Here is an 11,662-nt window from a genome sequence, read left to right as displayed (position 1 = left end):
TCTCAGAGGGCCCATACGGTAGAGGGGGGGATATCATAGGGAGGGGGGTTGGGAGGGAGGAGGAACATAATCCATCCTTGGAATAGTGATATCCTATATTTTCCTGGGAGAAGACACAGGGACCATGGAGGGGCAAGGAGGAGTAGTATGATTAGGAGATGATACATCGTAATTGAATAGAGTTTTCTCAGAAGAGACATCAATACCTAAATTTCAGACTTGCAATGCTCTATCCACAACATGAAGATCAATCCACCTACCAACACAACCCCAACCTCGAGTATTATGTGAATGTCTTCTAGGGAACCTATCCAACAGGGGTCCCATATGGTGGCACGATAGACATCTAAAAGGTAAACCCAAGTAATCAAGTCGTTGTTTGTGAAGTAGTTGATTCCATGCCAAATCAATATGTTCTGGGAGCCTTCCTAACAAACCCAATTCCACTAAAATCCATGCCACCTATTAATCGCAAGCACTCAAACAACCTGGGTCAATGTATATAAACCATTCAATTGCATCTCCAATCTCCTTAAGCATATGTCTAGTCCAAAATTCTAATGGTAAACCAAACAATTTCTTCCAAACATATTTGTTCTTTGGAGTATCACAAAGTGGATTAAATCTGATGTACCATCGATGGAGCTATAAAAAACTTATGCCATGAACTCATGGCTTGTTCATGATACATTCGAGGTCCTCTTGATGCAGAAAGTGAAATTTGTACCAGGAATTCATGAGTTGGCTAGCTTTGGGGGAATATCCAAGAATGGGTACCCACTGAGATTTAATCCAGTCTTGCATGTTATGTGGAGGAAGTTCCGCAAACCCCCAACGTCCGATTAGAGCATGTTTATATAAACTGGTTCTTTTATCGCATAAGACATCATAACCAAAAATTAGCAGTTTCGTCTCTAAGGAAGGTGTGATATATTTCCCACTTGAATGTTTCTTCAGTCGAAAGCCATAGTCCTATGGAGGACATGGCTTGTCCCGAGACTCAACATGTGTGCCATTTGCCAGAGGATTAAGAGAGGGGGTCTTGTTCTGCCGATCCGAAGGACCAGCTTCCTCAACCCGTGAATGCAGACTAAGTTAGGCCTTTTCAACTTCCAGGGTGGGAAGTATGAAGGCATCTTAGTTAGATACATCTAAGTTTAAAAATTCATAGTGACCACCCATGTTAGCCATGTCATCCAGACTGTGTCATGCAATATTCTACGGCAATATTAAGAAACTAATCCAATTGGCCCCAACAGGGGATGAAAAACCACCACACTTGAAAGATGTACAGATTAAAATGTTAAGACATGATAAGGTCATACCACATATCCTGGCCAATGTCATAATTTATTATTGTCAATATCACAGCGCTACCATCCACAACCTCCTGACAGCTATAAAAAGAAATATATAAACTGTGTTCAAGAAAGAGTCGACCCCTTCCAATGATAGTCACAACTGCAAAGATTTTTGTGGTTAGGGAATGTTCCTCGAACTACCCAAACAAATGAACAAATCTAAGAAATTAACTCCACGCACAAAACAGGTACCACCTACCACCTCGAAAGAAGGAGGGCATAAAAAATATAAATAACGTAATTTTGACACGAAAAGAATAAGTTGGATCTAGTACACAACCATTTTTAGAAAATTTTCTAAATAGAATCACGACAAGGGGAAATACTATTAGAAATTGTGCCAGTGCATTGTTCTAGAGATCAAATTGATCCAAGATCCCACTAACCCGATCATATGGCAGCATTCATACCACAGACCCTAGAAAGGAACAATAATTGTACCCTCCAGAGTAAATGCATACGCAAAACCACACCCCATACACCTCATGCACACTTTCTAGGTATGAAGGAAAACATAAATGTCTCCACCCATCGTTTCAGGGGTAGACATGAATTTACAGGAAGTCAGATAATTTCAAAAAATCGTCGTGAATTTCACCTCGGAAAAAAAGACAGCCATGGACGAAGAAACCTCAATAGAATTGCAGTTGACAAGGGCATACCTATACTCCATAGAAACACAATACGACTATATTTATCTACTACTCGTGAAACATACAAATCCCATATCATAGTCCAAAACGCAAGTAGTGGGAGGGAAATGTAATTGTCACAAACAAGACATGTGTGTTAACAAAAACAACAACAACAACACCCCAAACACCCCCACCATCTACGACAACACCTAATACTAATGTCCTTGAAAGGTCGTGAAATGTTAAAAGACGCAATCCATTTTTGCCACAAAAATATTATTTTGGCATGTTCTACTTGTGCACCAACTTCCACGTTAACCTCAGATATAAACACCTTACAAAATATATTACAAACATACATGAGTCTTCTGATGGGGATGCCAAAAATGTTCAATAGTGATGTAGTATAGTATGTAGATATCACAAATAAGTAGGAATAAGATATGTATGAACTCAAGGATCGGGGGGAGGAGCATCACTAAAGGAGAGAGGAATCACAGGGAAAAGATGAATAGTATGGGAATATGGGAAGTACTCAACAATACCTCAATCACATAAAAACAATGTCAATAACATCCAGATACACCAAGCATAGAAAACATACACCACCTTAGGGTTCCACTGGATGTTTGTAAGTACCCTCGTATAATGAATAAACCTCGTTCATTGTAGCACCACTCACGCCACCTTAGGGTTCCACTGGTCGACTACAGGAGCCCCTAGACACTCAGTTCATTGTGCTACCCTCGTCCTCAGTAAGTAGACACTGTCGTAACCCAGTTCATTGTGGTACCCTCGTCCTCAGTAAGCAGACACTGTAGCAAATCTGTTCTCTATGGTAACAGTGTAGCAAACTACTGCATATCATCGCTGCTCACCACCCGTGTCTACTACCACTCATAGGGGATTGGTTCCACTTGAGTTAAGATGAATCTATTAATTATTGTCCTACTGTCCATTTGGTTGGAAATTTTCTTATTAGAGCCCTTGGAAATTTTCTTAGGTGGTTTCACTTGGTCCTCTGCATTTCGGAAAACCCCAACTTGGCAAATATGAAACATTCAAAGACGAGCTCCCTCACATACTCATTGACAGAGCTGGTCACCCTCCCTTCAAGAACGTAGTTGCAGACATGATAATGTAGGGTAGTAAGATTCGACAATGGTATGAGCTCCTCCATATTTGTAATGACATGAGTGATGAGGAACTGGGTTGGATCTTGGCTCGCGATGACTTATTCCTTTTGCGATTCTTAAGGTATGCTTTTCTTGGCCACTAGTTATATATTTAATTATATTTATGATTTAAATATAACTTTTTGTTGATTTTAGGAAGATCTTCACCCGCGAGTGGGAGTGTGATCAAGCAACTTGCTTTTTCTTTTTACAAAACCAGCTACCATCTGCAGTGGAGGAAGATATTATGAAACTGGAAAATCAAAGAACCATGTTTGCCGTAGTGCAGGAAGATATTATGAAGCTACAAAATCAAATACCCTTGTTCGCCTTACAGATGATCCTCCAGTGGCAGGTAGGCACAGATCTTGATCTCAACTCAATTCTAAGACACATTTGGCACACTCTGTCCCCTTTTCTATGCAAACGTCACAAGCTGGATTTGTATGTTTTAGCCACTCCCTCATTAAGGCTAGATTCACATCTCCTAGGGTTTGTGTATGAAAATATCATCTGCTCTTCGAATCCCATAGATGATACAGAACACAATCAAATGTGGAAGAATGTTAGGTCCCTATACTACTAGTGATTACCCCATTACTATTGTAGTTGTATCCCTTATTAATATTGTTGTGCCCCTATTGTCCCCATATTGTTATTATTATGCCCCATAGTATCCCTCTATTGTTATTTTTATGCCTTTATATTATTATTGTTAGGTCTGTTGGGTTATATTGTGACTCCTTAGACTCCTATATATAGAAAGGAGGTTTTGTCATTTGAATCATCAAAGAATCATTCATTTGTGTAATGTAAAGGAGGTTTCCCCCTTGAAGAGGCTGAATTCTAAGGCGTTGATCTATCTTTTCTATCTTTTTGCGAGCTGGTTTCATAACATTTGGTATCAGAGCTTTGGATTCTAGGGTTTCGCTGCTCCAAATAGGTCATCGTGGTATTTTCACTATAACTTTTTTTTCTGTGACCTTTCAGAAGCAAAAAAAACCCATTTGAGAAGAAATCACACTGAACCTCAAGCCCGAATTTTAGAGCTTTTCGCGCTATATTTGGGAAGATATTATCTGAGGAAGTTGGTCTTTTTGCAGACTCCTGAATTACATTCCAAACAGGTGACCTGGGGAAAATCGTCATAACTTTCTCTCTGAGCATTGGATTGAAATTTCATAAGAAGGTACAGAAAGAGGATGGACTGTAGTTTCTTTTATATATTTTTCAGAGTGAAAGGTTGAAACAGGGACATGTGGCACGTCGTACAAGTTTGCTCTGATGAACTAGTTTATAATCAGGTCACTGTGGGAGATTTGGCATAACTCTTCCTTGGAGAATCCAATTTGGATTAGACTGGTGGCATTGGAAAGAGGACACAGAGGGCTATTGCAGGTTGCAATTTCAGAACTGGATGATCTGAAATTACAGAGATACATTAGAGTAAATATCGAGCTCCTACAAAGTGAGAAAAGGTGTGTAGATGTTTTAAAATTTTTGCTTAAGATTGATTTGAAAAATTATTTTGAAGGAATTCAAAGGGCATAGTAGAGCATTATTATTGGTAATTGATGCCCTGAGGAAAGAAAATGCAAACACCTAGTAAGCAACCTGAAATCTCTAGCATGACTCATAAAGAAGACGAAGAAATGCTACATGATATATCAAAATTACAAGACCAAGTGCAACAAATGTCACTCTCACAAAAGCTAACAGAAGCTAAGATAAATGGCGTAGAATCTAAGATAAAGGCCGTGGAAGCTAAGATGGACAATTTGAAGATAGACTTGAAGACAGATTTGAAGATAGGCATGGCAGATTTGAAGATAGATTTGACAAATTTTCTACAAGAAATACTTACTAATGGTGAAAGGGTAGTAAAGGAAACTCATGATGCGAACAAAAGAAATGTTAATCATGATTTCATAGACTCTAATGTTGGATCGAAGACCCACCATATTCCAAAAATCGATATGAGGAAGTTTGATGGCAAGGATCCCGCAACATGGATATTATAGATGGAGCAATTTTTCGATCTCAATAATGTGCAAAACACACAAAAGGTACGTATTGCAACTTTATATTTGGAACCAAATCAATTTGTATGGTATCAATGGCTTTGCTCTCATAAACAAATTATCACTTGGGCAATTTTTACGGAAGAATGATAGCACATTATGAGGATACAAAAAGCAACACTTTTTTTAGCCAATTGATAAGTCTCAAACAAAAGGGTTCAATAATGGAGCACATTGAGGAGTTCCAAAAATTGAACATAAGGGTAAAAAATATTCCAGAGGAGCATAGGATTGATGTGTTCATAGGGACTTTAAAGGATAATATCCAACATGATGTTTGCCTTTGGGAACCTGACTCATTAGAGAAGGCATTTAGGTTAGCAAGAAAAATGGAGAGCAAAATTATGGCAACCAGGAAGCATATCACTCACAACTATAAAGATGGAAGTGTTGTTGCCTCTAGTCTTCCATAACCTATAAGGTTGATACCACAAAAATTGGAAGAAAAGAGAGCAAAAGGGATTTGTTACATTTGTGATAGCAAATACACTAAAGGTCATAAGTGTGCTGAGAATAAATTATTCTACATAGATTGTGAAGAGGAAGAAGAAAAGGAGCAAGAAAGGTAAAAATAAGAGGATATACTCCAGGAACAAAGCCTAGATAAAGAAGAAATGAATCCGACCATATCTTGTAGTGCATTGGCTGGAATTACCACTCCTCAAACCATCAAGATAGAAGGACAAATCAAGAAGAAAAAGGTAATAGTGTTGATTGATTCAAGAAGTACCCACAATTTTATTCATTGTAAGGTAGCAAAAGAATTGAATTGCTTCCTATATCCAGCACCAGAGTGTCAAGTGATGGTTGCAAATGGAGGAACAATAAATTTCTCTGGAAAGTGCCATAATATCAAGCTATCCATGGGAGAATATTTATTGACTAGCCCAATGCTTTCCATTCCAATGGGAGGTGTTGATGTTGTACTAGGAGTCCAATGGCTATAATCCTTGGGTACAATAGCTTTTAATTTTCAAGAACTTTTCATGAAATTTTCTGTGGAAGGAAAGAAAGTTGAATTAAGGGGTATTGCAGTAAAACTGGGAAAGATAATCAGCTCTAATGGTATGACAAAGCTTCTAAAAAAGGAACAAAGAGGTGTAATTGCACAATTATGTTCGCTAGATGTTTCCACGTCGAAATCATCTATTTCTCCATATCTCCAAAAAGCCTTGGACAATCATTCCAAGGTATTTGAGACTCCAAAAGGTCTCCCACCTGTTCATGATCATTATCATGCTATTCATCTGATTCCAGGAAGTGTTCCTCCAAACATCAGGCCATACAAATATCCCTATGCCCAAAAGAGTGAAATTGAACGTATGGTTGCATAAATGCTAGAGGTTGGTGTAATTCAACCTAGTCAAAGTTCTTTCTCTGCTCCAGTAGTATTGGTGCACAAGAAGGATGGATCATGGTGCATGTGTCCGGATTATAGGGAGCTCAACAAGCTCACTATTAAAGATAAGTTTCCCATTCCTGTCATTGATGAATTACTGGATGAATTGCATGGATCAATTTACTTCACCAAGTTGGATCTTCATTCAGGATATCATCAAATCAGAATGAAGACTGAAGACATTCTGAAAATAGCATTTAGAACTCATGAGGGTCATTATGAATTTTTGGTCATGTCTTTTGGCCTTACCAATGCACCTTTTACATTTCAAGGTTTGATGAATTCCATTTTCAAACCCTTCCTTAGAATATTTGTGTTAGTATTTTTTGATGATATACTAATCTACAACAAGTCTTGGAAGGATCATGTTAAACATGTTGACAGGGTGCTACAACTATTGGAGGAGAAACAATTATATGCAAAAAGATCCAAATGTTTCTTTGGAGTAAAAGAGGTGGAATATCTGGGTCATATTGTATCTCATGAAGGAGTTAAGGTAGACCCTAGCAAAATTAAAGCCATTAAGGAATGGAAAATCCCCACATCCATAAAGCATCTACGAGGATTCTCGGGTTGACAGGGTATTATCGCAAGTTTGTTAAGAATTATGGGAGAATAGCAGCACCTCTAACAACATTATTGAAGAAAGATGTATTTTCATGGACTCCAGAAGCAACAAAGGCCTTTGAGCATCTTAAAGAGGCAATGTGCCAAGCACCAGTCTTAGCTACATCGGACTTCACAAAAACCTTTATTGTGGAATGTGATGCTTCAGGAAATGAAATTGGTGTTGTTTTAATGCAAGGTGAAAGACCCATTGCTTTTGAAAGTTGTCCAATCAAGGGAAAGTTTTTACACATAGCTATTTATGAGAAGGAAATGTTGGCAATACTACATGCACTTAAGAAATGGCGACCCTACCTAATGGGAAGACACTTCAAGGTAAAAACGGATCATGATAGCCTTAAATACTTTTTAGAACGAAGATTATCCTCTGAAGAGCAACAAAAGTGGGACACAAAATTGTTGGGTTATGACTTTGAAATCATCTACAAAAAAGGGAAGAAAAATGTGGTGGCAGATGCACTCTCAAGAAAGGATGAGGATGTGGAAGCATTGTTGTGCACCATTTCTATTATCCAACCAGATTGGATAAACGAAGCAAGGGAGGAATGGAAGAATGATGAAGAAGTGTGGGCACTTATTCGAAAGTTACAACAAGATTCCAGTACATCTGATACATTTAGCAGGAAAAATGATTCATTATGGTACAAAGATCGCTTATACCTCTGTAAGAATTCCCAACTCAAACCAAATATTCTTATGGAATTGCACACTTCTCCCTTAGGATGGCACTCAGGATTTTTAAAAACTTACCACAGGGTTAAGAAGGAATTTTTTTGGGATGGCCTTAAATCAGATATTCAAAATTTTGTGGCGGAATGTTGGGTTTGCCAACAAAATAAAGTTGAAACAATTAAGACCCTGGGTCTATTACAACCTTTATCCATTCCAAGCCAACGTTGGGAGGAGGTTTCAATGGATTTTATCACAGGTTTACCCAAGTCTGAGGGAAAGAGTGTCATCATGGTGGTAGTTGACAGACTTACCAAGTATGCACACTTTTGTGCATTATCACATCCATTTAAAGCCAGTACAGTTTCTCCTGCATTTATGGAAACAATTCAAAAGCTACATGGAAACCCAAAGATTATTGTAAGTGATAGAGATCCCATTTTCACTGGAAATTTTTGGACAGAATTATTTTCTTGTCTTGGTACTCAGTTAGCTCATAGCTCATCTTATCATCCTCAATCTGATGGACAAACTGAGATAGTAAACAAATGCTTGGAAGGATATCTTCGTTGCTCTGTATCTGATAAACAGACATAATGGGTTAAATGGTTGCCTCTAGCTGAATGGTGGTATAACACTTCCTTGCATACAGCAACAAAAATGACCCCATTTATGACACTTTATGGATATCAACCACCATCCATCACATCATATTTAAGAGAAAATTCTAAGGTTCAAGCAGTGGAACATCACATCAAGCATCAACAACAAGTCCTCCAACTCTTAAAGGATAACCTCATGTTGGCGCGAAATAGAATGAAACAACAAGCAGATCAACATCGCAGCGAAAAAAGTTTTGATGTAGGTGATTGGGTATTCCTATGGCTACAACCATATAAACAAATGTCCCTCAAGCAAGCTAAGAAGGATAATAAATTATCACCAAAGTATTATGGTCCGTACAAGGTGTTGCAAAATATTGGTACTATGGCATACAAATTGGAGCTTCTTGTAGCTTCTCGAGTGCACCCAGTTTTCTATGTTTCATGTTTAAAGAAGGTTATAGGTGACAAGATCCCAGTTCAAACAATAATGCCAGAACTTGACGAGGAAGAAAAAATTATATAGGAACCAGAAGCAGTCACAGAAACAAGAACTTGTCATCTACAAAAACGATCAATTTCGGAGTATCTCATCAAGTGGAAGAACTTATCCACTGAAGATTCCACATGGGAGGATGAGAATTTTATATAGAAGCATCCAGAACTACTCATTTTAGTTGTATCCCTTATTAATATTGGTGTGCCCCTATTGTCCCCATATTGTTATTATTGTGCCCCATAGAATCCCTCTATTGTTATTTTTGTGCCTTTATATTATTATTGTTAGGTCTGCTGGGTTATATTGTGACTCCTTAGACTCCTATAAATAGAGAGGAGGTTTTGTCATTTGAATCATCAAAGAATCATTCATTTGTGTAATGTAAAGGAGGTTGCCCCCTCAAAGAGGCTGAATTCTAAGGCATTGATCTATCTTTTCTATCTTTTTGTGAGCTGGTTTCATAACAAAGAAAAAGAGGTACATGATCACTCTCCCATTAGTGGTAGAACTCAGAAGAAAAGGAGTGAAGTTCGTTGCACATGTAGAGCATCTCAACGAAATCTGTTTCGATAGCAGAACCTACACGATTCACTTGCCCACCATCAAAATGGAGGAGAGAACAGATGCAGTCATGAGAAATTTGGTGGCATTCGAGGCATTCGTTAGCAAAAAGGAGAAGAAACTGCTGATGTGCTATGTCGATTTGATGGACTGCTTGATCAGCACAGCCGCAGACATTGAGGTGCTGAGAAATGCGGTATAATCCACAATGGGTTGGCCACGAACGAAGAAGTAGTCAGTGTCTAGAACAGAATGCAGAAAGCAATGGGGAAGGGTGAGTATGAAGCAATTGAGTTAGCCATTGATGGTGTTACAACGTTCTAATCGAATTACGAATATATAATGATGTGTGGTGAAGTGAAAGAAAAGTATTTTCCAAGGGCATGCCTTGTAGCGTCTAATTTGGCAGGATGTATTGTATTGCTTTTAAGTATATTGCAAACCATTCTGTCGTGGGAACAAGTCCGACTTCAATGACAGAGTATGGAAAAATAATCATATGGTAGTCCAGTATTGTGCTTGGAATTAGTTGCTGAACTTTACATTAGTCGCTTTTCAGTGTATATGGTTGCCTGTTTTTTGTATGGGGTGGCAAAACCATGGTTCCCAGCCCTTTTTTCTTTCGTGCAGGTCAGAAGGTACCAGTGTTACTTTTTCTATCCATAGCTTCACTTCACTTCACTGTGGCATGGTAGAGCATGGAAGGCTTCACATCCCAGTGGGATGGCAAAGCAAGGAAGGCTTCACATCCCAGTGGCAGCGCTCTTTTCTTTCATACAAGTTGAAATGTTCTCTTCTTTATTTGGCATCACTTCACTTCCTAATGGCAGGGAAGGCTCACTTCCCAGTGGCAGGCAAGGCAATCCAAGGCAGGGAAGGCTTTGTTACAATTCTTAAGCTTTTCAAATTTTCCGAGCTTGAAATCTGCAACTGTGAGGCATTGTTTTCAAGGGAGAATGCACTCTTTGTACAGCTTATTGTTGAGATATAGGTTTGTACTTTTTATTACCTTTGCACTCTTGAGCAAGCGCAGTGGTTTTTGTTTAAACTAAATAAAAATGCTTATTATCAAACAACTGGCACCTGGCACAAAATTTATGAACACAAACTAGCATTTTGAAGCAGAGAGGTTGATAGTGTCAAGTCCTTTATTATTTTTAGAAGGTATATGAAAGAACTGGAGAAGTTGGAAAGTATATAACTTTTATTTGGTTAGAAAGAGTATTTTAATTTGAAAGAGTGTTTGAATAGTTTTTTAAGTGGAAATAAATTTAGCATTGGTCACTCAAAATCTAGAATTTATTTTCTTAAAATTTCAGTCAAATTTTATCAAAAATCTTATCAAAATTTTCACTATTTTGGATACAAAATTGTGACCGGTTATATTTTGCGCACAAACCCCATAGGCTTCTTCCTTCACAGCCCATTTCCTTCCTCTGAGATTTACCGCATTCTTCCGATGCATGAAGAGATTCTGAGGGTCTGGTCAACGCTGATTTGATTGGGTTCCAAATAGAAAAGGATTCCAAATAGAAGTCGACCATTGATCTCGAAAAGCTCATACAGGAAGAAGTGCCCCACCAAATGTTGTGAAGAAGCAAAATATAAAGACACTTACATAATGAAAATTATTATGGAAGCAGAAAATGGGGTACCCTCAAAATCCCTAAATTTCATGACTATCTGGTACGAATTCTTCTCTTAGAGTGAAGCCTTTGTTACAAGAATTCTTCTCTTAGAGTGAAGCCTTTGTTACATTATATAACCAGAGAACAACCAATTTTCCATTAAATATATATTGGGGATGTTGTTATAGTGATTGATTGATACAATGGTTTATAGTTTATTGCATGAAACATGTTGACAATAACGGTTTCAATGGATTTTTAGGGTAACAAGCTAACATGAAAGTAGGCCTATTTTTCTGTTAATAAAACCTTTGTTGATAGGGTCATGGAGGTCATTAGCCCTGATGAGGATTCTGTGTGGATCCATGATTACCATCTCATGCTTCTTCTGACATTGCTGCGAAAGAGGTTCAATAAGATGAAGA

The 11,662-nt window shown here is 38.1% G+C and overlaps 1 pseudogene; it reads left to right on the top strand.

The window, feature by feature from the left end:
• Positions 1-1,978: 1,978 nt before the first annotated feature.
• Positions 1,979-10,600, top strand: LOC149227021 (putative UPF0481 protein At3g02645; annotated as a pseudogene).
• The last annotated feature ends 1,062 nt before the right edge of the window (positions 10,601-11,662 follow it).

Source organism: Pinus tabuliformis, chromosome J, assembly GCF_031772625.1.
Source record: "Pinus tabuliformis cultivar Carrire ecotype Pingquan chromosome J, CPIR1, whole genome shotgun sequence".
Lineage (NCBI taxonomy): Eukaryota > Viridiplantae > Streptophyta > Pinopsida > Pinales > Pinaceae > Pinus > Pinus tabuliformis.
This window is presented reverse-complemented; position numbering and strand designations above follow the sequence as displayed.